Here is a 13,674-nt window from a genome sequence, read left to right as displayed (position 1 = left end):
CGCGATTGGCTGCGGCACGCTGCGTCACCAGCCGGCTTTGGGGTCTCGGCTGGGTCGCACGCCCGCCCACTTCCGGGATCTCGAAGAAGTTGAGCTTCGGGGGTGCGGTGATGGGGCGAGCTGCCCGCGCTCCCGGTACCGAGGCGGGCCTGCAGACCGCCCGCCGCCCCCCAGGACCCGGCTGGTCGCCCCCTAAGACCGCCCGCCACCCCCAGGTCCACCTGCCGGAGCAGGCGGTGTGCTCTCTGGGCCGCAGGCGAGGAGAGGGGCCAGGTAGGGAGGTGCCTGGGTGCGCGGCTCTGCAGGGACTGGAGGAGGGGGGAGGGGAGCCGGCTTCTGGGCCATTGGTCTCGGGCATCGAAACAGGTGTCTAGGTGGTTTCCATCTAACTGAGATGTCTGAGTACACATAAAGTTTCTTCTTGGGAGAAATTGTGACTACGGCGTGGTGTGGTAGCAATAACAGGTCACCGTTTTGTTCAGGCTCTTGTGTTGCCAATGACAGAAAACCTAATTCGAGGTAGCTTGTATAGTGATACTGCCATGTGAGCGCTGGCTAGGTGCCAGGCTCTGGTGTAAGTGCTGTACATGGACCTTGGGATGGAGAAAGAAAAATTTAAAAAAAAGGAGTTGTGACTGATGAAAGGCCAGGCACAGCCAGACAGAAAGGCTGAAGCAGTGTCACTTGGACCTAGTCTCCCTCCCTTCCTCTCTGGTTCTTGCTCTTCTGAGGACGCACTGGGGAAGCCCTCCATGGGTTGACTCCAGAGGGAGAAAAGGCAGAGGCCTCTGATTCACCCTGGATGGCATTATGGAGTCTTGTGTGTAACGAGGGAATGGCATTTGTGGACTGGCTTAGTCTGGAGATGTGGGTTGTTATGGATGGTATGTTTGTGTCCCCCCCAGAATTCATCTTGAAACCCTAATCGCCAGTGGGATGGTATTTGGAGACAGGGCCTTTGGGAGGTAATTAGGTCATGAGGGTGGAGCCCTGATGAAGAGACTAGTGCCTTCATAAGAAGAGACACAAAAGACCTCACGCCTCTTCCCCTTGTGATGATACAGTAAGAGGGTGGCTGTCTTCAAGCCAGGAATCAGGCTGTCCCCAGATGCCATCTCTACTGGTGCCTTGATCTTGGACTTTCAGCTTCCAGAATTGTGCGAAGTATTTGTTGTTTAAGCCCCTAGTCTGTGCCATTTTTGTTGTAGCAGCCTGAGCTAAGACCCTTAGCATGAGGGCTCAGCCAGACAGAGGGCGTGGGTTCCTCAGAGGAAAATTAGGGTACTATTAGCAGGAGCACGAGTGGCCACTAGTCTGCAGAAACATTAGTCTCAAAGTCGAGACCACTGGACTCTGTTCTGTGTGTGACACTTTGTAGCCATTTCTTCTCTCTGGCCTTGGTTTCTACTTTAGAAAAAGCGTGAATTCGGAGCTCTCCAAGGTTCTTGCAGTGCTCATGGGCTGTGACAGAGTTGAGTGCCAGTTTTCTTGGATTCAGGGTCTGACCCAGTGGACTCTCTGGGGACTCATGTTCCTCCCCATCGGCCACCCCCACCCCCAGTCCTTCCAACCTTGGCAGAGCTGACTCTTCAGTTATTGTCAGGAGGTCTGCATTTTTCTGCCCTCACCGCAACGGATTATCCTCATTCCTATTTCTGCTTTTTAATCGTAGCCTTCATTTCCTGTTTCTTTTTTTAAAACAATTATTTATTTTTGGCTGCATTGGGTCTTCGTTGCTATGCGCGGGCCTTCTGTAGTTGTGGCAATCGGGGGCTACACTTCGTTGCGGTGCGTGGGCTTCTCGTTGCGGTGGCTTCTCTTGTTGTGGAGCGCGAGCTCTAGGTGCACGGGCTTCAGTAGTTGTGGCTTGCAGGCTTTAGAGCGCAGGCTCAGTAGTTGTGGCACGCGGGCTCAGTAGTTGTGGCACGCAGGCTCTAGAGCGCAGGCTCAGTAGTTGTGGCACGCGGGCTTAGTTGCTCCGCGGCATGTAGGATCTTCCCAGACCAGGGCTTGAACCCGTGTCCCCTGCATTGGCAGGCGGATTCTTAACCACTGCGCCACCAGGAAAGTCCCCATTTCCTGTTTCTTCTCCATCCTAACGCTGCCACTTCTCTCCTAGGCCAGACACAGTGGGTTCAGGTTCCAGGTCCATCACTTACTATGTGAGCCGCTCACCTTCTGAGCCCGTGTCCTCCTCATCAGCAAAATGGGAATAACACCACCACCTGCCTCTTTGGGTTGGAGGGAGGATGAAGTGAGAAAGTGCGTGTGGAGCATTTACAGCAGTGCCTGGCGCCCGCAGAGCACTCACACATTCCTAGTATTATTCTTATCATCTCTGTGTAGCTGGGTTGGTGCACTTGCCATTTGCATCACTGCTTAGTGGAAGTTCCAGAAACACTTTAGAAACAACCCTGGATCCAGCGCCCTCCCAAATGATTGATGGAGAGATGCTTTCAAGGTGACGGACGTTACCGTGTATATTCTGGTATTTGGGACAGGGAGGGATGGCTGGACTGATGCCAGGATGGGCTGGCTAGACGTTCCCAGTGGTCGCCCATCAGCCACAGGCAAGAGCTCAGGCTCTTCCCAGCAGCCTCCCCGCCGGCTCCACGTTTTGTGGTGCCTCATCCCCCGTGAACCTATACGCTTGAGCCTTGGCAGAGGTCCCTGTGCGGGCCCTCCCCACTCTGTCAGACCCCTAGGCTTCCCCCACGCAGCTCCCACTGTGCCAACGTCCCACCCACCTTCCTTCTTCCACTGTCCATTCTCATTCAGCCTCAAGTCTCAGATCAAAGGTCAAGTCTTACTGAACCCAAGGGAAAGCAGATCTGCGTTATTGCACCCTCATACTTTGTACTCTCTCCATTCTAGCCCATCACATGTTGTATCGTAATCGTAATCCCATCTGTCTCCCTGACCACACTGGGAGATCTCCAAGGGAGTGCCTTTCTTACTGACATTGGAATTTCCACGGCTTTATCATTGCCTAACACACAATAGGTACTCAACTTTTATTAAAGGAATGAATATCCCTCCCTCAGTCCCCCAGATAATGGGTAAGTCATGCACTGAAAAATGTTGGAAGAGCCCGAAAAAAAGGGGTATAGATTAGCAGAACCGACCCTCACACATCTCGGCCCCCTGCGTCTCACCCCCACCTCCACCAGCACTGTGCGTGGCTGTCTTCACCCTCTCATGAGGCAGTAGGCTCTCCGCCAGGTGCCAGATGGAGGTGGCCAGGTTGCTCCTAAACTCTCTGATGGCGTATCTCTTTAGCACTGTTTGAAGTTTCCTTTCTCTGTGGAAACTATTATTCACTCGGAGTAAACTCTTACTCACAAGTGGTACACAGTGTTTTCACTTTAATTCTGCTTACTCTCATTCCTCCCTTGTAAAGCCCATCAGTCACATGTCTGCCGTGAGCCTGGTACCCCTAGGGCGAGACCCTGGGCAGACTGCCTTCTCCAGGTCCCTTCTCACCACTCAGCCGGTGGTGCCCAGCTCCCGGGTGGCCCACACCGCACAGGTCCTTCCTTTACACTCTGCTAACGAAATTAATTTCAACACTTTCGTTTTTCCTTTGATACTTACAGTGCTAGATGAAGCAGCTAAAAATGTGCTGTTTTCCCCGTCTCTGGCAAAGGGAAACTTGCAGAAACGGTCTGTAGAAAAATGCGACTCAGAGGTCGTGTGCACGTCCAGATGCACACAGCCAAGTACGGGCGACGCCGCCTTGAAGTGAAGAGATGATGTTTTTGTGTCTAAGAGAAAACCTACAAAACCTCTAAAAGCAAACAAACAAAGAGCGAAACCTGGAAGCCAGTGATAGGCACTGTCGCAGCTGCCTGACCCTCGCCCAGTTATGCAAAGTCATGTAAACACAGCCAGGTCAGGCGTTCATTTGACAAACATTTTAGGAGTGCTTACTATGTGGTAGGCTCCATGCAGGCACTGTTGGGAGTTCAGATTAGTCAAGAGTCCTTTTCACCTGGAGCTGAAAAGGTCCAAGAGGGGAGAGAGAAATACCTTAGAAGGCAGGAAAGACTGTAGCCCCTAAGGTTTTTTTTGAGTTGTGTGTATAAAGGCAATTAATTAGGGGTTAAGGAGGAGAAACTGATAAGGTCAGGGGTAAAGTACAAGGGTCAGGAGTAGACCAAAAGAAGACCCAGGGTTATGTGCTTAGCATAAGCTGTGCTCCAGGAAGCAAAACAAAACTTGCACTCATACATTCAATCCCTAGTGTTTATATACCTGTAGGTATATGGGTCTCTGTATTTATCTGTTATCTGCCAGAAGCTTCTTAGGATCCACCTTCCGCTCGCTTTATGTGTTACCCTGCGCTACGCCACATGACGGCTACCGGTCGACAGCAGTTTGAGGAGCTTCTAATGGCACTAAACTCGCACCGAACATTCAAAACCAGGCCACCAGGGGCTTCCCTGGTGGCGCAGTGGATGAGAATCCGCCTGCCAATGCAGGCGACACGGGTTCGAGCCCTGGTCCGCGAAGATCCCACATGCCGCGGAACGGCTGAGCCCATGTGCCACAACTACTGAGCCTGCGCTCTAGAGCCCGCGAGCCACAACTACTGAGCCCGTGTGCCACAACTACTGAAGCCCGCACGCCTAGAGCCCGTGCTCCGCAACAAGAGAAGCCTGCGCACTGCAATGAAGAGTAGCCCCGCTCGTCGCAACTGGAGAAAGCCTGCATGCAGCAACAAAGACCCAACACAGCCAAAAATAAATAAATAAATTTATATATAAAGAAAAAAACAGTCGTCCTGTAGACCCATTCAGTGGCAGGGCTGGGACTGATGCCCAGGGCTATGTACATGAATTTTACTGTCCCTTCCATCTTGCTTTGGACCCGGGGGATGGGACAGGTGGTGAACACTGGTCACCAGTGGCAGCATTCTCACCCCCTTGCATGGTTGCTGGCCTCAGATCCCACGTGAACAGAGGGCTCACGCTGCCTGGACTGGAGACCACTTGCAGGAAGCTCATGAGGTCCCCTCACAAGAATAAGTCCCAGCAGGAGCTCTTCAGTTACTTTAAAGCCAATAAATGTGCAGGTGCAGAGAGGAAAAACTCCAGGCTCCTGCTCTAAAGCGCTTGCTGCCTACCCTCCTAAAACACCAGCTGGATCTTACTGCTACCGTGAATGCCTTTCATGTAAAATTCCCGAATTCCTCTTTCTGGTCCCCCATTGTATTTCCAAGTATATATTTTAGGGGTCAAGTACTCTGTGTGAAACCTCTTTTCCAATTTATGTTTTACAGTTACGGTCACGCCTCTTTCTCCCCAAGTGATAAAGCTCATCTATTAAAGGAAGCTTTAGGAATGCGAGTTTCGGGATTGTTTGACAAGCTACTTCGCTGCCTGGTGTAGTTCTTTGGGCATCATGGTAAGTACTTGACAAATACTAGTGAACGGTGAGAGGTGGGGCAGCAGGTCGTGGAGAGAGAGGATGAATCTGATTTAGGTATCGAGAGGCTTCCATAGGTCACCTAAGATAAATGTCTTCTGATCCGAAGGAAGTCAAATTAAGGGAAACTTCATAAAGGAAATTCCTCCAGAAAGTGGAAAGGACCAGCAAGGGGTCAGGAGCAGCATGGGATCCCCAACCAGGGCCTCTGACCACCAGGAAGGCAGGTGAGCTTGCCCTGAACCCACACAAGGAGCCACTTTCATCCCAGGTAGAAAGGAGTCAGTTGGGTAACTGTGTATGTGGGCCAGGGGTCTATGAGAGCCCAGACCCCCGTCCGCACTTGACCAAGGACGACCCTCGGGCTCAGGGTGGGAGGTCACATGGTGGGTCCAGAGGCAGCTGGGGTTCACCCTTCAGAGCCTGGCTCCTGACCCCTACACTGCTGCCTCTCTCAGTGGTTTTCTGATTTCTCTGATGGGGCGACAGTTTAGCAGAGGCTGGGATACAGTAAAGGAACAAGGATGTGGCTCCCTCAGGGGAGAGGGAAGTGGACAGAGGGAACGTCAAGTGCAAAGGCCCGGGACCAGCAGGCAGGCCAGGTGGCGGGAGACCCAGCACAGGACACCTTGAGGGAGACGGCCTCTGGGTCTGCGGCAAAGCCACAAGCTCATAGTGAAACTCCAGAGGGAACCGCTACTATGATGTGTGCACAAAGGTAGTTGTAACTGCGGAAGATGGGGGAGAGTGGCCCCCGAGATCTCAGCACCCCCAATATAGCCCCCTCCCTTGAATGGGGGCTGACCCGTGACATCCTTCTAGCTGGCAGAACGCTGCAAAGGGAAAGGGATTTTGCAGGTGTGATTAAGGTGCCCAGTCAGTTGATTCTGAGTTAATCAAAATGAAGATTATCCTGGTCGAGCTTGGCTGAATTAGGGAAAAGCCCTTTGAAGAGAGGCTAGGAAATTTCTCTCCTGCTGGCCCTGCAGAAGCAAACAGCCAGGCTGTGAACAGCCTCCGGGGACTGGGGGCAGCTTCTAGATCCCAGGGCAGCCAACAAGAAGCCAGGACCCTCAGTCATCAGCTGCGAGGAAATGAATCCTGTAAACACCTTGCATGGGCCTGGCAGCGGATTCTCCTCACTGAGACCTCCAGGTAAGAATGCAGCCCGATCGACCCCGTGACAGCAGCCTTGTGAGACCCTGAGCAGAAGACCAGCTGAGCTGAGCCCAGACTCCTGGCCCACGGAGACTGTGAGATAATTAATGGGCATTGTTTTCAGCTGCTGAACCTGTGGTCCTCTCTTGTATAGCCCAGAAAACGAACGCAGTGGGCGGCTGCTAATGTATAAGTATGCTGTCCACCCCCTGCCCCACCCCGATTATAAAGTGATGCTGGGTATTTGTTTCTGTCTGTGTAAGTAGAAACCGGTAAATGCATGGACCAAGGGACAAAGCTAGTGGCTCCCCAAAAGCAGGAAGTGTCCACACTGGTGGTCGCTCATGAGGGCCAGGAGGGGTCTGCCCCAGCACTCACACACGGAAGCCAGGTAACGGGCAGGCTCAGCGGGGTGTTCCCAGATCTGCACTCCCCAGGTGTCCTGAAGAGAAAACTTAACCATGAAGATTCAACCCTTCATTTCTGGGCGATGGAATTTCTAGATGGCCTTGCTAATTTTAATGCAATACTAATAAGACACACATAACTCTTTAATAATGCTAACAGATAAGTCACTAATTCATAATGACAGGACCAGGTTAGTTGATCAGAAAAACCCAAAGATGGATTACATAATACTGTATTACCAAGCAAGACTTTACAAATGCATCGTTTTAGGGGAAACACAGGGCAGCAAAGAATTAAAACCTATGCGAAGGGTTTGAGCTTTCAAATCTGATCGATGTAGCAAATGGCATTTACTTATAAACAGCAACTTTCAACTGATGGCCTTGGGAAGAACCATCTAGATCCAGCCCTATCCAGGAATTACTCCATCTATAACCAAAATGCCTTAACTCGGCTGATTAGAGATGGTATTCTTCTTCTCTGGGGCCGTCAATCCTGGAAGAATATCGAAGTAAAGATAGCTGTAACCCAAAAAAGGTATTTGAAAAAAAAATAAAGGAAATAACGAAGAGATTAGTTAAATCCATGATGTTGATATTTGGAGTAAGAAATTGGTTTTGTAGTCATCACGTTAATATAAGCTTCATTTGCTGTCTGAGGTGTTTGCAGTATTCGAAAGAATCAACCATGCCGTATTTATAACTGCAGGTTACGTTGTTTAAGAGAATGACTTTAATGTATTTGTAATCGTTGTTTAGATGTGCAAAACAGAGAAAGAGGTGTAAAATTTGGTTCATTGGACATGAGAGTTACATTGAGCATTAAACAAAGTGCAGGGAGTGTGGATGCTCCTGGGACAATTGGGAACCCCAGCAGCAAGTGAAAGGGATCTGGGTATGGAATCCCAGTTGGGGGACCTGGCCTTCCGACAAGCAGGGACATATATCGATCAGACAGAGGACAGAGATCATGGGTATCTCAGAGGAGGAGCAAAGATCTCCAAGTGGAAAAAACGAATTACACAACAAGACAGAACATGTCCCCACGTGGGGAAAAGGCAACCCTAGTCTATTAGGTATGCATGTAACTGACAGGAAAGATGACAAGATCCACTCCACACCATCCACCAGGATTGCTGGGTGGGGGGCAGCAGGGGGGCGGTCAGGTCCCACCGGATGTCAGTGCCTGATGTGCCGCTGCCCTGTGCAGGGGCCCCAGTGCTCAGAGGCAGTGACCACACTTGGCTGATGGTCGCTCACTTGGTGCCGTGTGCCGTGTCCTGGACCTCGCGCAAAGGTCGGGTGAGTACGTGCTATTAATGCCTCATTTTACAGCTGAGGAAACTGAGTCACGAGGGGGCTCCTCCTTAGCAGGCTAAGGAGACGGAGTAGCGGACCCCAGACGGCCCGGCCTCCTGGCGCCTGCGTGCTGAGCGTGGAGGCTCTCAGGCATGGTGTGAGGGGCGCCTGGAGAGATGGGAGGCCTGCAGGTGACAGAGGCCAGGACCCGCAGCCCTGAGATGGAAAAGCAGGCTGTGTCGCCTTTAAAAGAAAGACCACACGATTACACCTCCGACAGGCTACAGGTAGGAAGACAGGAAGGAGACCTGTTTCCACTAAAGGCCACTCCTCCTAAGTGAAAGGGGTAAGGGTTACGTAGTGGGTAGCGCCAAAGACCACAGCTTACGCTACAGCACCCAGCCCTGCTTGCTGTAGGGATGTGAACTGCAGGTAACAGCTCAGTTTGCCAACGAGTTCCTTGGGCAAGGCGGTTCGTGGTAAGCATATGGGAACCCTCCCACACAGCACACCTGTTACCGCTTTCCACCTGCAGCAGCTGAAAGTACGGGCAGCCCAGGGAGCACAGGACATGCCCTGAACAGAGTGCACGCCTCCGGGGTCCTCCCACCGGCTCCCCACACAGACCCCGGGTACCCCCTCCTCCTGGCGGAGGTGCACGACACCACTCCCCTTTCCTTGGGTCTTTGTCAAAACTGCAGAAGGAACTTGTCCTCAGAAAGTAAAGGGAGGAACCCGTGAAAGCAGACGAATGAACAGTGGCCCCATTTGAGGGGGGCCTGGCTCCTGGAATTTCATGGGATGTTCGTGTCAACATTCCCCACCCCTCCAGTCCCTGCTGACACTTTCTAGGGACACAGGAAACACCCTGACGCTGGGCCTTTGTCTTTGGTGCCGGTCACATTTTGTCACCTGAGTGGCTCTCCCGCCCCTACAGACCATAAGTCATGGTTCTCATCAAGGATCCCCTGGGCAGTGCTCTTAAACGGGCTTCTCACCAAACCCTCCCAGCTCCCAGAGGTGAAATCTGGTTGGTGGCACCTCGAGCCTCTTCCTAGTGGCGGGACTCCAGGCTCAGAACCTGAGAATCTTGGATTGTGAGCCAGCATTCTGTCCCCCCGGAGGCCCGGCCCTTCCTGCGATGGCCCCGCCCCCGTGGCCTTCTCCATCACCCATTCATGACGGCCCCTGCCCACCTTCTGCTGGAGCGTAAGCGAACTCTTCCTGGCTCCCGTCCTCAGGCTCCCGCCCACCGCCCAGGGGCATCTCACTGAAGCCAGCCATGTCCACCGTGCAGGGAGCAGGTAGGAGCCACCGAACAGGGCTGGAGAGGGGACCCAGGGTGGGCCTGGCCAGAGGAGGGTACGGGGCAGAGGGGCCCTCACGGCAGAGGCCGCCTCTCCTTCCTGAGGACCCCTGCCCTCTGCAGTCTTCCGGGCCGCTTGTTTTACAAAGCCAGGGCCCCGTGACCACATGGTTTCTTCTGCTTCCCTCTGCGGAAAACTGAGGTATGTGGCAGAATAGACTAATGACCGAGAGAGCAGGAGACCAAGACTCTCCCAGGCCCCGCAGGGCCCCTTAAAAATGACTGACGATGAGGGGAGGCGGATGGGTGACCCACAGAGGTCCCGCCCTGACCTAAGGAAGTGACCTCTCCCCTCAGCTTGGGAGTGGTCATTCGCTTGCCCCCAACCAAAGAAGATGCCTGCTGTCACCAACTTCAGTGCTCTGGTAAATGGTAACGAGTCCACTTGGCGGCAGATTTCAAAGGGAAGTACTTGCTGTAAAGCTGAGTAACTTTCACTGATGCCTGGCAGAGGGTAGAAAATTTGAGCGGTCCATCATTTCCCCTGAATGACACTCTGTAATCACAAAACACCGAGTGAGTCCCAGAGAGCGGTCATCGTCTTAACGAGTGTCTCTCCTACTACCTGGGCACTCTTGATTTTATAAAACCAGGAATGGCCTTCTGGAATGGTCCAGACCTATTTCTAGCCTGAAGCGGGGGCGGGGGTGGGGTGGGGGACACACCTCACAGTCTCTGGGCCGGAGCTCAGTCTGGAGGCAGAAGGACCTAGGTTTGAACCCTCACCTGGTCAAGTGACCCTGAGTTCCATTAGACATTCATTGAGCACCTACTACGTTCCAGGCACTGGGGATGCAGAGATAAGTTACAAGGGGTTCAGTGGACCCAGCTCAGTGGGGAGGTGGCCTCTTTCCTCCAAGTTGGGGGTGATACCTGAGTATCACGGCCTTGATACGAAGTATGAGTCCCTACAGCGTCCAACACATAGCAGGAGCGGGATACACATTGGTTTCTCTCTCGAAGTTCCATTTAGAATTGGCGATTCTGTCATAATGGAAGGTGATGGGGTAAAACTGCCCCCCACAGAAGAGACGTTGTATTTCTGAAAGGATGGTGGGTATCTTCGTGTAAGGAAGCCTGGCTCTCAGAGGTGAAGTGACTTGTCCAAGTCACCCAGGGAGTTTGTAGAACCGTCAGGATGGGGACCACATGCCGCTTCAGCATCCGCATGTGGCTGAAGTTTTCTTGGACTCCCCCTGCCCGCAGTCAGGAAGTCCTGGAGAAGCACCCTGTCCTGTTACTCTGAATGTGGCGGATGAAAAAGGCGTTCAGTTCATCTTGCGCGTGGTTGCCATAAATGTGTGGACTTTTGTGTTTTAGCTCATCGTTAGTCCAGATCCATCACAGACATCTATTGATACTGCAGTGTTTTCAGAGGTTTTGAGGACAGCTGCTTGGTAACTTATTTAGCTAGAAACTTTCTATTCAGAACTTTCTCTCTGTTCTTGCGAGAATTGCTAGAAAATGTTGACTTAAGGAGATGCTTCTGTGTTTCACTGCACAAGTAAGTGTGTTCTACTGGGCAGGATTATGCAGTGAGGACCACCTCTTAGAGACTGAAGGGCGTAGTAGTATGGATTTAAATATAGTAAAACATCCAGGCAGACCTCGGAGGTATTTTGGGTTTGGTTCCAGACCACCGCAATAAAGCGGGTCACACAATTTTTTTCCTTTCCCAGTGCATAGAAAAGTTATGTTTACAGCACACTGTAGTCTGTTAAGTGTGCAACAGCATTAGGTCTAAAAAAAAATGTGCATACCTTAATTAAAAAATAATTTATTGATAAACAATACTAATCCTCATCTTAGCCTTCGGCGAGTCGTACTAGTAACAGTAAAGATCGCTGATCATAGATCACCACCACAAAGATAATAATAATGAGAAAGCTTGAAATATTGGGACAATTACCGAAATGTACCACGGAGACATGAAGTGAGCAAATGCTGTTGGAAAAGTGGCGCCGACAGACTTCCCGCGGGCCTTCAACTTGTAAAAAATGCGGGTCTGCAAAGTGCGGTAAAGCAAGGTGCACTAAAACGAGGTCTGCCCGTGTATTGTACTGGCGATAAGACTGACCTTGTGATTTGCATGAAATTGTCGTTTGTGTTGTGTAAAAACATCTGTGCTTAATTTCTAAAATATTTAGAAAGATTTTCCTGGTAGAAGTGTAAGGCTTGCCATCAAACGTAAAACTCGGTGTTCATCTAAGATAAACATTTAGCAAATATTTGGCAAGGGCTTTCTCCAAGCCAGGCACTTGTAATCAGTTACAGCCTTGAATTTGGAAATGATATTTGCTTCCTTTTTAAAAATTTTACTTTATTTTTGCCACAAACCCAACCACGTGAGGTGCTAGCTTCTCAGATGCGCAAGCAGCCCATGTGACGGGTTATCAGCACTTCTCAAAGCCTGCCAGAAAGGGCGCAGTCCCGGTTTTGGTTTCCTTTGGCTATACCTGAGGACAGTCCTTGGTGACAGTCAAGGTCTGGAGGACAGTGGCACCTTCCCTGGCCCCCTGGCCAGGGGCCAGCACGTCCCCAACCCGACAAGGTCCCCTGCTGAGTGCTCCCAGCGAAAACATGTACGGATAGCAGTTAAAATCATATTCTCGTTTCTGTGGAACTGGCAATGCTAAAAAAAATTCTTTTGTTAATGTATGCATGATATAAAAGTGGATTGGGAGGAGGATTTCAGAGACCTGAAAAATACGCACAGAGGAAGGTATGTTTCCAAGCCTTCTTCAAGAAGAAAGTGTTTCTGTTAAAATTAGCACACAGTGGCTGGCTTTCCTCTCACGCGTTTGTCATGGAGGCCACGTGCCGGGATCGTTAGGGTCACCTGTGCTGGATCTGGGATCCAGAGATCCACCTTCTGTGGCCGGGAGAGGGCGGAAAAGTCACGGAACCTCTGTGTGCCTGGGTTTCCTCGTCAAGCGATTGGGGGATGTTGGTGACTACTTCTCAGGATGGCCCCCAAGGATGAACTGAGATAGGAAGTAGCTTGGAGGTGAGGTTACTCCCGGAGGCTGGACTTGCTTCCTGTTTCATATAGAAAACAGAAGCAATCAGAAGCCAGCGTCCCCTCCCTCCTCCTGCCCACCTGCCCGAGTGCCCACATGCTCCACTTTCTCCTGCTTCTGTGAGTGGTTCGTCTGGGACTCTGCCAGGGACCCCACACCCTTTTTCCTCCTCCCCCCCTCTTTCTCCCACACCCCCCTCGTCTGCATCCAATTGTTCCCACCAACTTACAAACTGTGCTGTTACTTCCCCATTCTCTTAAAACACCAGCAAACTGGCAAACACACAAAAGCTGGTCCTTCCGGCCTCCTCACGGCTGGCTCTCTGACCTCCTTCCAGACTCTGCCCACCTACTGGACCAGCCGCTCTGAACAGCAAAGTAAAATCACACACCACTCACTGCACCGCCTTGCCTGCCTCACTCCCGATGCCCTTGACCTCATTCTGCACCCCCCCACCCTATTGGAGTGTCAGCTCCACAAGGCAGGATGTCGCCAGTTTTGTTGCCTCCTGGGGCAGAGTGTCTGCTCCAAAATACTTGTGGGTGAACTGCCACTGAGACGGCGCAGGTCTTTATCCGAAGGCTAGTGCTTCGCGGATGCATACGCTTTCCTTTGCTTAGGTGTTGCTTCAGGATGTGCGCGTTCTGGGTCCACCCGGGCCGCTCAGCCTCCCCACCCGCCCCGTCCCCTCCTGTTGGCTCCTCCCGATCCGCATCCAGGTCCTGGCACCACTGTCACCTGAGCCCGAGACCCGAGCATCCCGAGTCTCCCATATCCAGCCAGGCGGTCGCCAGGCCTTAGCGGGCTCTCCACCTCACGCACCTGGCCTCTCCTCCCTGTCCCTGCAGCTGTCCCTCCTCGTTGATCCCCCTGCGCCTCTCACCCTTCACGCTGCTGCCAAAGTCATTTTTCTAATAGGAGAGCTGACGCTCCTACTTCTCTGTTTCAACTCCCAGCGGTTCAGCCCCCTCCCAGGGCTCCGGCCGCACCGGGTGAC

General features: G+C 52.0%; 1 long non-coding RNA gene across 2 annotated transcripts; it reads left to right on the top strand.

The window, feature by feature from the left end:
• Positions 1-57: 57 nt before the first annotated feature.
• LOC116739543 lies at positions 58-8,192 on the top strand. 2 transcript variants are annotated; one of them, XR_004345629.1, is made up of 4 exons: positions 58-273; positions 5,282-5,406; positions 5,537-5,654; positions 6,417-8,192. It is a non-coding gene; the product is annotated as an uncharacterized LOC116739543 (long non-coding RNA). The 2 variants fall into 2 exon arrangements; XR_004345628.1 differs by lacking the exon at positions 5,537-5,654 and having other exon boundaries at positions 75-273.
• Positions 8,193-13,674: the final 5,482 nt, after the last annotated feature.

Source organism: Phocoena sinus, chromosome 15, assembly GCF_008692025.1.
Source record: "Phocoena sinus isolate mPhoSin1 chromosome 15, mPhoSin1.pri, whole genome shotgun sequence".
NCBI classification, from domain to species: Eukaryota; Metazoa; Chordata; class Mammalia; order Artiodactyla; family Phocoenidae; genus Phocoena; species Phocoena sinus.
The sequence above is the reverse complement of the archived record's forward strand: the minus strand, read 5'-3'. Positions and strand labels throughout refer to the sequence as shown.